The following is a 12867-nucleotide window of genomic DNA, read 5'->3' as shown; positions in this document are numbered from 1 at the left end:
AGGGGCAACTTTTTCAGTCGTGTCCAGAATGAGCTGCCAGAGAAATTGTTGGAGACTGATACAACTGTAACATTTAATGGCATCTGGATGGATATATGAGTAACAAGGTTTAGAGGGTTGTGGGCCAAATGTTGGCAAATGGGACCTATTAATTTGGGATAACTGTCCACCATGGTCAAGTTGGAAAGAAGGGCCACTTTCCATGTTGTATTGTTCAAGAACTTGATGACTCTAGAACAATCGCAAAAACTTTTCAAATAATTCCGTCAAGACGATTTCAAGTTCCAAATCTTCGGTCAATATTCCTCTTTTGTGCTCACAAGTTCATTACCTGATGTCAGAACTTACGGATTAGTTGCTGGATCCATTTCTGTAAATTGGTTCTGCATTCTTTCTAATTCCGATTTTTTTTTTACGAATGTAGCTAGTGTTTATGGACTTAGCATCAATATTTCTAATACTATATTTCGATGAATATTAAAACACAACAGCATATCTACTTCGGCACCAGATGACGAGCAATTGAGTCAAAATCGATCGGACGCAGTGAGACAATGATCCTCACTTCGTGTGGTGTACATCCGTGACTCTATAATTCAATGAAGAATCATTTCCACAACTTCAGCTGTGTCAGGATCTAGTTTGCGGTGAAAGCCTGTCAATCTGCTAAGGTAACGTTCGTCTGGGTCTTTGCAAAGGATTTGGCGAAATCTTTGGGTCTTGACAATTTATTCTTCAAACAAATTTCGTATTTCATGAATTCAGTTCTTTTACTATGAAAATTGGTAATGTGGATGCAGCTGTGATGGCCGAGAGGATAAGGCGTTGGAATTGAAGTCCAGTGGGGTCTCCCTGCGCAGGTTCGAATCCTGCTCACAGCGTTGACTCTTTTAAAAGTAATTAATTCCTTTGCAGAACTTGGATTTCGTGGAGCTTGAGCTTTGCATTCAATCGAAAGTAAATTTTCAACTGTGAAGATCCGAAGTAACTTCAAGATGTCTAATTGAATAAATTATATGTCGAGACACAAAAAGCCATCAACTTCCAACACGAATCAGTTTCCAAACATTTGTCGAACTATCGTGAAATTTGGATGTTCGGGAGGCGGGAGGCGTTGGGGGGGGGGGTGGGGGGGGGGTGGTGAAATTAAGCAAAACAAGAAGCAATGCAATACATTTACCTGCAGGTGATGAGTTTTTTTTAGGATCAGTTGAAAGTCAAGCTGAGAAAGTTCAACCTAATTTACAGCTGACTCTCAAGGGCAATTATCTATTATGTCAGCAGTCAATGAATTAGAAAAAACAACTCGATGTGTGGAAAGGAACTCGACTGGTCCAGGTTCCTGGCTTGAGGTGTGATAAGGCAAGGCGTTATCAGCGGAGTAGAATTTTCTGGAAATATGAGAAATGGAATGTTAACAGTCTTCTGCTGTCCACATTCGTAAGAAACTGTGCATTCAGAACTGAAATTGAAAATTAACGATGAAAATCAGACTTAGCCCTCTGTTTGTGGTGTAGTATTGTTCAGAAAAATAGGTTGTTGCTGAGACTAAAATTGACCAAAATAATCGATGGGGATCTTATCCACGACCTCCGTTGGAGCAGTTGGTGTGGAGAGCTCAGCTTGAAGAACCAAGTGCCAATTATTCATCTTGGCTGTCTGAATTGCTCAGTTAAACAGACTCCCGATTTAATGAAAAAACCTTTGCTATCAGTGCTAGATGTTTTCATGTCAGCATGTTCCGATATGAGAGGACACTCCATGGAGTAGATGTGACTTAAATTTTGACTCTAACTTCAGAGATGTTGACACATTTCTGCCCCAGCACAGCACTACCATTGGTATCAAATCAAACTGAACAAAGGACTAGTTCCCTTAGACATTTCCTTTCTGCAGACTCTGCCATTGGACCGTTCAGGCCCAATGTAGGAATAGGGCGTGGTGACATCTGTTCACAAGTGGATCACTTCATTCTTGCTCACGATCCATAAACCGTAATTCATTTTGAACTTCTTAGCCATCAGCATGATAAATGTTACGTAATGCATAGGATGGCTTCTCGAAAGAAAGAGCGAAATCTTATTCAATGCTGACGCAAATTGAAGTTGTCTCTGGTCGACCAGAAGACGGATATCGTGAAACAAAGTGAATACAGAAAACAATCAATGTTTTCTGGGAGTCAAAAAGATGTACTGGAAGAACGGAAACATATATTTGGAATTAAAGTCACATATTACTTCCAGACTAAATGTTCTTGAACCGTTATCTTAATTTGACCTTCATGTCCACCATTGCTGCAAAAATTCTCTTAACAAATCAGAACTTTGTGTTCTTTGATATTGTCTCCTTCATGTTTCTCTTGATTTTGAAACTAAAACCGAGCAATAGTAATGCACCCTATTTCACTTGCAAAGATCAGAAGAAGATCAATTTATAAGAGAACAGAAATAAAGCTACGTCTGTCTTTCAAGAGAAAACACAGTTACCATTTCGACTCCAAAAAGTCTTCTTCAGAAGTCTGCGCAATGAACTCGTAATAGTAGACCGAAAACGAAAAGAAAAGCCATAATGCCGCGAATACACCACCCTCAAGCGCATCAAGTCCTACTCGAATATGCTGAATGAATACTGCAAACATCAGTGGGGAACGGAACACAGCTCATTCTGCAGTTGTCAACCTGTTATGACGTAGTTTGTAAAGTCAGAAATATGATTAGGTAAAAACCGGGATGAATGCAGAATATCAGAATGTGGGATCAGTCTGCTGAGTTACACTGAGAGTGTGGGGTCAGTCTGCCCTTCCCTCGGTGAGTATCACTGACTGAGTGGCATCAGTCTACTCTTTCCTGTTCGAGTTACATGGACAGAGTGGCGTCAGTCTCCTTTTCACGGAGTGAGTTATTTGGACAGTGTGGGATCGGTCTGCTCTTCCCTGGGTGAGTTGCATTGACAGAGTGGCGTCAGTCTGCAATTTCCTAGTTGTGTTAAAGTGATCGCGTGAGGTCAGATTGCTCTTCCCTGGTTGAGTCACATAGACAGATTGGCCTTCGTCTGCTCTTCCCTGGGAGAGTCATATTAACAGAATGGGGTCAGTCTGCTCCTTTCTAAGTGAGTAATATCACAGAGTGCACTCAGTCTGTTCTTCCCTGGGTGAGCTACGTTAAGAGAGTGGTGTCTGTCTGCTCCTCCATGGGCGTGTTAGTTTCTCAGAATCGTGAGAGTCTGCTCTTCTCTGTCTGAGTTTAACAGCAAGTATGGTTTGATCACTGTCTTCGCTGGATGATTCACATAGACAGAATGGAAAAAGTCTTCTCTTCTCTGAGTGAGTTACTTTGACAGAGTGGGGTCAGGCTCGTCTCCCAGCTTGTGTTTCATTGACAGAATCAGATCAGCCTGCTCTTTCCTGGATGAGTGACAGAGACAGAATGGGTACAGCCTGCTCTTCTCTGAGTGGTGTCAGTCTGCCATTTGCTGGGTGAGTTACATATAAAGTGTTGGGTCCGTCTGCTCTTCCCTGGAAGACTAACCTTGACAGAGTGGCGTCAGTCTACTCTTCCCTGGGTGAGTTACATTAACAGAGTGCGGTCAGGCCATAATTTCCTCATTGAGTCACATTGATCGTGTGATGTCAGACTTCCGTCCCCTGGTTGAGTTACATTGACAGAGTGGGGTCCATCTGCTCTTCCCTGGGTGAGTTACGTTAGCAGTTTGGGGTCTGTCTGCTCTCCGCAATCCTGGAACTCCATCTCTAGTGGTTTCTTGTCAGTCCCTCCAAACTAATTGCATGTTGTAATTCGACACTGCAAGCGGTCGGGAATAAATTGAGGAGAGGTGCAGGGTAGAATAATTAAAGTCAAATGCACTGATGCCTAGGAGACATGACACAAGATGTGAGTGTGGAGCTGATGGTGCAAGGCTCAGTGTCAGTGCTATTGGTTCAGCATTTATTGCTCACTGTTCGCAATGACTCACACACCACTGCTGTCAATTCACAACAATGAGCCTGTTCATCTTGGTTTGAAAATCCCTGTGTGTGTATTAACGTGGTTAATGAGACGCGAGAGGAGATGAGCACATCCTCTTTATTCTGTCAGTTTAAACAGACGAAAATATCTGTTGGATGCCAATGCAAGAGGATACTGTCTTTTTCTGTGCCTTTATAGTGGGGCATGCTCAGCATTGAAATGTCTGTTTTTGCACAAGCAGAGTTTGATTGCCATTCATACTGAGCAACATTAATACAGAAAACGCGTTTTCGAATTCCTGTGATCAAGTGGTTCAGGCATTGCACATATGGACGAGAAATCTGGCTCTTAACATGGCGCCATGGCTTAGCTGGTGAAAGCAGCTCCCATCACACTGGTGCCTGCTCATTGTATTGAAAGCTCGTTATTACTCGCAAGTATTGTGTTGCTGATCGAGAAACTCAGTGTCCTGTTTGAATTGCTGTACATTCTGATTTCGTGTTCCGGCTTCATTTTCCTGGTTTACATCCAGTAGTGTAGGTTGCTCTTTTTAACTAGTATTTTAACCTGGAGATTCTTCCCGCCGTTCCACAAGCACTTCTGCTTCTCATCCTCTTATTCTCATTCCTTCATTCCCAGTTTTGTGGAAATTAAGTGGTGGGGCAGGAGACACTGCAGCATTCCCGGGAAATGTTGTGGTAATGGCACTGACACCACGACATGATCACCCTCATTCTCTGCTGTCACCATTCATTCGTTGTGCACCAACAGTAAATGCATCGTTGTTCTTCTTCAGCTATCATGTAATTACTTTCTTTTTCTGTTGGATAAGGAATTCAACTTTAACTTCGAAAAGAGTCTTTAGATTTTGAGGAAGAAATGTCTCCTTGCCTCAGGTCGAAGTGACAGACGCATGATCCAGAGAATGTGAGACTACTTCGACCGACTCCAGCCAGGCGTCAGAAAGCCTCTCAGCAGTTCGAATCTCAAACTGTCTCTGAATGTCAGGCTTTTCAAGAGCAGAAATGGGAAATGAGGGATATGGACAGCCAGAGAGTCGGAGAATGTGAAAAAGGCCCAGGAGGATACAGAGACAAATATAAAAAAAAAAAGACACATATTGAGGCAGACACTGAAAGAAACAATTCTCCATTCGGCCTGACTGCTAAATAACGGAAACTAAAAGGAAATAAGACCATAAGATATAGGAGTGGAAGTAAGACCATTCGGCCCATCGAGTCCACTCCGCCATTCAATCATGGCTGATGCGCATTTCAGCTCCACTTACCAGCGTTCTCCCCGTCGCCCTTAATTCCTCTGGACAACAAGAATCTATCAATCTCGGCCTTGAAGGCATTTAGCGTCCCGGCTTCTACTGCACTCCATGGCAATGAATTCCACAGGCCCACTACTCTCTGGCTGAAGAAATGTCTCCGCATTTCTGTTCTGAAATGACCCCCTCTAATTCTAAGGCTGTGTCCACGGGTCCTAGTCTCCTCGTCGAACGGAAACAATTTCCTAGCATCCACCTTTTCCAAGCCATGTATTATTTTGTACGTCTCTATTAAGTCTCCCCTTAATCTTCTAAACTCCAACGAATACAATCCCAGTATCCTCAGCCGTTCCTCATATGCTAGACCTGTCATTCCAGGGATCAGCCGTGTGAATCTCCGCTGGACACGTTCCAGTGCCGGTATGTCCTTCCTGAGGTGTGGGGACCAAAACTGGACACAGTACTCCAAATGGGGCCTAACCAGAGCTTTATAAAGTCTTAGTAGTACATCTCTGCTTTTATATTCCAACCCTCTTGAGATAAGAGACAACATTGCATTCGCTTTCTTAATCACGGACTCAACCTGCATGTTTACCTTTAGAGAATCCTCGACTAGCACTCCCAGATCCCTTTGTGCTTTGGCTTTATTAATTTTCTCACCATTTAGAAAGTAGTCCATGCTTTTATTCTTTTTGCCAAAGTGCAAGACCTCGCACTTGCTCACGTTAAATTCCATCAGCCATTTCCTGGACCACTCTCCCAACCTGTCTAGATCCTTCTGTATCCTCCTCACTTCCTCAGTACTACCTGCCAGTCCACCTAACTTCGTATCATCGGCAAACATCGCTAGAATGCCCCCGGTTCCCTCATCCAAATCATTAATATATAATGCGAACAGCTGTGGCCCCAGCACTGGACCCTGCGGGACACCGCTCGTCACCGGCTGCCATTCTGAAAAAGAACCTTTTATCCCAACTCTCTGCCTTCTGTTAGACAGCCAATCCTCAATCCAAAAAGTGGCCATTGAAACATAGCCTTCCACCAGCTCAGGAAAATGAAAGTAGCATGACAGCTGATTAAGTCCTTTTAAGATTGTAAATTCGATGTTTGTAAGCTCAAGAGTGACTTTGATAAATATCCTGATTTGACAGGTAAGATTATCATTTTCCCAACAGTATAATCTAGAAATCTATAACAAACCTGTTTCCTGTCCATCTTAAGGAAAAAAAAAATCTGTTTCTCTCCACAGATGTTGCCAGTTGAAGAGTGTTTCTCTATCAATTCTCGTTTTTAGTTCATATTTCCAAAACCTGTATCTTTTTGATTTTTCATAACCTGGCACAAAACCAAGCATTACCAGGTTCTGACCAGTGGTAAGAAATACTGGTACCACGATATATTTGCACAATAAAACATGCATTCCCTGTCCGAGAATAGAACCAACACGACTGCGGTTAGAATTCCAAATCCTAACTACGAGATTACACGGAATGAAGACAGACGCTCTTGCACTTATTCTCAATGAAATGGATTTTCCATTCTATTTATGATCAGTTTCACTGCAGATGGGTTTCTAATCGTCTTCAAGTTTTGCAGAATGGAAAATCCCATTTGGCCCATGGTGCAGTCTGGTTTAAAGACATTCATCTATTCTATTCCCAGTTTCCAGCTTTGATCCATAACCTTATGTGTTCTGATGTTTCCAGTGCAAATGGCAGTGAGGTTCTCGCTTTGATCTTAGATGACACAACAATGGGATTGACGTTTGACATAGGCACACTGTGTTATTACCCACAGAAAGAGACACACAGACACATTCCCCGAGAGTCCATAGTTCTCTGGATTTGACCAGCTCCTTGGGCTTCACTTCAGATGTCCGCTCCAACATGCAAGTTCCACCGCCAATAGGCAGCTTTTGGTTAAACCAAAGCCAGTTCTACAGACAATGAGAGAGGTTGCTCTAAGCTAGAATTTGAAGTGGACGAAAGAAACTGTAAATTCGAAAACCCAAACCCTTCCGTTCCTGACAGACAACAGGAATGGACTAGCACGCTGCATCCTCGTGATTTTAAATGCGAACCGACAATCCCTAATTCGACGTCAGGCGTGTTACCAATTCCGTCACTGACCCAAAGACCAGGTCTGGCTGTAACAGTTTGTCTATAGGCAATGTAAACGTCCACCTCAGGGAAACAGCTTTCACAAGGTGAAAAATCAGCAAACATAATCACCGTCACTGTTTCACTTGGAATGCCCCACTCTGTGAAACATTTCCTTTCACTGTACTTTCATACTTGAAGTTTTCTACATTCCAGAGCCTGAACTAATTCAGCGAGAAACCACTGGTCATTTCGAGCCCATCATCCGGAATGAGGCGAGTTGAACGTTGCCTTTCTTGCTGCCAACACATCAGCGCAGCTCAAAACGAGCTCGTGTTAGCATCAGTCTTTACTTAACTTGCTGCAATATATCTGCTGAACAACATCAGATTATCACAGCATTGCCTTCTTCACATTGAAACCAAGGGTGATAATATGAACCGACTTGGAAACTTGGAGAGAGAAACACTGCTGACGAAGACGATTATGACGTGAAGAGCAGGCACTAGAGTTTGTACAGGTCCCAAAGGCTACTGCAGTATCAATGGACATCCCTGCATACGAGTCTGAGTTTGCATTGCCCAGAACAGGCTTTCATTCCATGCCAGGAAATGAAGATTTAATTCTCTTCTTGTGAATTATCCGAAGGAAAACTAAATCCTGGTTGCACCCAGAACACACACACGGATCCTGCCAGAACAATTCAGTGATCGATCAGCATCTGTCTGGAAGGACAATGGCAAAAATACAAGCGAAAGCGATCACCGCAATTACCCCTCCAAGGTTCTCGCGTTTCCCAGTTGAAAATGTTTCGCTGCTTCTTCAAAGTCACTTCATCCAAATCCTTGCCTCATGTCATCATGCCTGTACCCCGCTACTCAGGACATCCAGGGTTCTGTGGAGTAACTCAAAATCTCAATCTCTCGAGTAATTAGGGATTGACGGTGCATCCCATCACATTGAGCAATGACTTTGTCCCAGTAATACGTTTCCAAAAGCTGCAGTTTCTAAGGGAACACTTGCAAGCTGTCGGGAATAAGTTGTGATTCAGAGATGCCGGTGTTGGACTGGGGTGTACCAAGTCAAAAATCACACAACACCAGGTTATAGTCCAACAGGTTTAATTGGAAGCACACTAGCTTTCGGAGCGATGCTCCTTCATTAGGTGTTTGTGGAGGGCTCGATCGTAACACAGAATTTATAGCAAAGATTTGCAGTGTGATGTAACTGAAATTATACATTGAAGAATTGATTGTCTGTTAAGCCTTTTTTTAAAAGTTGCATTCTCGGGTTAGCTGTTAACAATGGTAATAGCTAGACAATATGTTGAAGGCGTTAGCCCCTGCGTTCTCTGTCTATGACCTGATGTTTAGATTGATTCCAATCCAAAAAGTGAGATAACAGAGTTTTACGTAATTTCATGCAGTTTTTGAGCTCAGAGTTCTACATGAATGTATGTAGTTTCTGAGCAAAGTGCAATGTAACTCTGAAAGTACCAAAAAAAATCATCACACAAAATATATGTGTGTGTGTGGGTCTTTGTCTGTGTGTGTGTCTCCAGCGAAACCAAAAACTGACAACTCATGAACAGAAACAGAACTGACAAAGAGAACATATTTTCATACAGACGGACTCATGAATGCTGTCTGTGAGGCAGAGCGAGTCGTCTGGGTCATGAGCTGCTCACACAAATTGCAGCGAGTCAATTCCAAATGGTGCTTTCAACGTACTGGCGCCTTAGAGCACCAATACTGCCAGGAAAGTGCTCAAGTAACATGAATCAGAACTGACTAACAATGAACCATTAAAAGTGAAGATTACCAATTAGTCTCGATTAGACGAGGTGAACAATTGGGCTGATGTCTCCACCGGATCTAGAGTACCAATCACCAGCCTCTCTCATCAGGACAGAAATTAAGGAAATTATGGAAAAGTAACCAAGTTTCGTATCGCAATTTCCCTCCTTTTCGCAACAACAACAGAAAACTGTGAGCAGACTCAATGTAGAACCTAATTTCACATCAACAGGGAAATAAATATCTCCATTCACTTCCAGAGAAACTGTGAAAAATGCAAATTGTCTGGAATATGAAAGTTTGGCGCAGCCTGTTTTTAAGTCGCATATTATGCTGGTGGCCTTTCGAGCTGGAGGGGAACGTGACAACTACAGCAAAAGGGGAAACCAGCGTGGGAACTGACATGTTGGTTGTTTTCTGCTGTGCCACATCACAGCCGGGTTCGTAGAAATGACTACTTTTTCTGTTCAACTTTAACAAAACTCATCCCTGCAAAACGTTGCCAGATTAATCCATTAGCACACGTGGCCGCGCTGGGATACAAACACAAGGCTTGTTAAGCCTTGTTAAGAAGTGGAATCTGAAATCAGAGTCTCAGGTTGCTCAGCCAAGCGAGCACATAGGCCAAAACCAGAATCCCAAGAGCATGTACCTGATGATACCATGCAGCATACTCACAGCAACTGTACCAGTTCTGCAGAATAAGCGGTGAGGAGGAATTGCTCTATCTGATCGGTCGTACTTGTTGTTCTCATCAGAAACTATGGCTTTGAATTTGCTAGCCCATATCTGCTGCCATGCTGAAACGGAATGCAATTCCGATTACTCGCTGTATAAAACTTTACTCATTTTCTCCCCTCAGATAAAGTGATCACTGGAGATGATGAATTCTGCTCCTGCCAGAAACGCCGACTCTCCTGCTGCTCAGATGAACTGAAAAACTTGTTTAGCACTGGAATCGAGAATGGCAGAACACGTAGCAAGATTATTCGAAACCCAGAGCCAATAAGAGTTCCAACTTTCATGTTATTACTCCATAATAGTGCATTATCCAGCAGAGCCATGAACAACTGCCACCTGGCTGCAAGCTGAGTTGGAAACCTATGTGGGAATCAAGGACATGTGACTCACTTATGGTGGGTAAATCAAACAGTTCTCACTTTGAGGTGTGCAAAAATTAGTTCCTATACATATTCAGGGAAGGTCAAAGGCGATCTGAGATGACAAAGAAGTGGTCACTGTTCGTGATTGCGCTTTGTTCGAGTTGTGAAAAGGCGTCCCGCTTTAGTCGCATTCTCGTTTCTTGTTGATGACTGAATCAGACAGAAGGTATTTCACCAGAGCTGCACGTGACTTGCAATCCTCTCCCTCGCTGTCATACTTTCCTGGAACTCTGAGAACAAGAAAACAAAGTACATACTGTCATTTGGCAGCCTGTCTGTGATCTCCTCATTTTCAGTTGCAACATGGCTTAGACTTCAGGCCACACGGTAATATTAGACACAGTATGAGAACAAGAGACGATAGATCATCTGTGCCTGTAAATCTTTTCATTCTGAATGAACTGTATCCGTGTCTGCTACTTCGAAACTCGAATATGTGAACTGCTCCAAACTATGAATGAGGATTTCTGGTTTTGGTTGACACACGTTGAGAAACGCCAGACAGCGTTCAAATGAAGCTTTCAGAGCACATTTTCGGATGCATTTGACAGAGACTAACATCATGAATCCAGTGTTCTCTGTGACAGGAGGAAATAAATGTTCTCCTTGTTACTGATCCAGGCCTCCTTCGCATGTCAAGCAAATGCGGTACTGTTGTTACAGAAAGGATCAGTGCCCGGTAACTGTGTCCTTAAAGTGGACATGATCGAAAAAATAAAGAATTCCATGTTGAAATGTCCAGGAAATATTGGCTGAAAAGGCGCAGACAATTTTGCCTGCAGCGCCAAGACAGAGGAACATATGTAACTGCACTCTTAAACAGGATGGCCAGCAGTGAGAGAAACATCGCCACATATCAAGGACCACTGCGAATAGAAATTTGAAAATGAAATTCACGCAGCAGGTGTTCGGAATTATATTCTTTCCACCGCTACAGTAGTATTGGGCGAGTAAATTCAAAACAAGGCTTGCTGATGAGTATGCAATAAAGCCCCATCAATCATGATATGAAAGACTGCCGTCCGTAAAGAGGAAGCAACAATGTTTCTTCTAAGCTTTGTACTGGGCCACTTTCGCACAAATTGATACTGCTACTCTCCAGAAAATATCAGGGCTCGCGGCATGCAAACTTAGAAATGGTGACCATCAGTGCTGGAAACATCCCTACATATTCAGAACATGGAAGAAAACATATCGAATTAAATCGAAGATGGAAATTAATTGGACTGATATTCCCTTTCACCACAACAGCTAAAATGTGCGGGGATATACAGAGTAAGGTTTACTGACCGGGTCAGAAAGTAATTACCTCCACATATCTTGACACACAAGCCGATCTTTCTTTCTGTCCGTTTTTTTTTGAAGCGCCGATCCTTTCCGTAGGAGATGAAGATGATTACTGCTCCACCACAGGATCACAGTGGGGCCAGAGACCCGATCGAGCTGCTCAGAACAGTTCGTGTTTGCCGAGAATCACTGAAACTGAGATTGATAACACGAAGACACGGTGGAACAGCTGCCAACACATGTGGTGGGTTTTGGGACGGATGAGGACCCACTCTGGGAAAAATACTGGATCCTAAGACTGGGGAGTAAGTGTTCAGGGAGAGGACTGGAGAATGGGGTTAAGAACGATATTAGCCAAGATCGAATGGTGAAGCAGACCAGATATTCTGAAAGCGCTAACCGTCCTCCTTTGTCTTCCAATCTCTGGCCATTTGGTATCAAAGGAAATAGAAACAGAGTTATTTGTTCAGTTGGAAGTCCTGGGCAAAGTGAGAGATAGAACAAGCATGATACAATTTTAGAGACTGGGAAAATGTTTGGAGAGGAAGCAATAAATGTGAAGCTGGATATTAAGTTTGAAGTCAGGGCATATTCAATAAAAAGGAAGTTTGCAGAAAGGCAGAGGGACATGGAGATGGAAAAAGAAGTGTCACCAGTCCCGAAATCTCATTCGGTTTTCATTTTCAAGATGCGACAGGACCTGCTGAGATTTTCCAGAAATTTCATTTGTTGATTTTGAAACAGAAGATGGGAGTGATCCCGGACCAATCAGCTCTCCAATGTTCTAGGAATATTTGACTTACCCGTTCGATCAGATCACATTTGTCCCACACTGAAACCTCAGAATCCTTCCACACCCCCACCCTCGTTACTGTCAATAAACTGTTCATTACATCAACTTACATGAGCACACAACAAGAACAATTGCAAGACGTTCGGGGAGAGCTCCGTTACGTTCCATCAGCACATTATAAATCAGTTAATTGTTGTTCAGGACCAATGATACATTAAGCCATCTCTGTCAGACCACTAACAAATGGCCATTCGCGTTCTGTGTTTTTGAACACTTTGGTTGGTGCACGGATGTAGTGGAATCTCACGTTTTGAAATGGACATCATTCATAGTATTTTCAGCTGCACTGATAAAGTTGTCTCTGGCGCTTCCAGTAAAGTGCAGACAGTTTTCACTCAGAAACCGACATGTGATCAAAGCAGGAGGACATATGTGTCAACGAAAGCAACAAGAATGCTCCATCAGCGTTGGTTTGCAGTTCTGCATGTGGA

The 12867-nt window shown here is 43.0% G+C and overlaps 1 non-coding gene across 1 annotated transcript; it reads left to right on the top strand.

Annotated features, from left to right (window-relative positions):
• The first annotated feature begins 799 nt into the window (after positions 1-799).
• On the top strand, positions 800-881 carry trnas-uga (transfer RNA serine (anticodon UGA)). The gene has a single exon. It is a non-coding gene; the product is annotated as a tRNA-Ser (tRNA).
• Positions 882-12867: the final 11986 nt, after the last annotated feature.

This window comes from Chiloscyllium punctatum, chromosome 29 (assembly GCF_047496795.1).
Source record: "Chiloscyllium punctatum isolate Juve2018m chromosome 29, sChiPun1.3, whole genome shotgun sequence".
Classification (NCBI taxonomy): Eukaryota; Metazoa; Chordata; class Chondrichthyes; order Orectolobiformes; family Hemiscylliidae; genus Chiloscyllium; species Chiloscyllium punctatum.
This window is presented reverse-complemented; position numbering and strand designations above follow the sequence as displayed.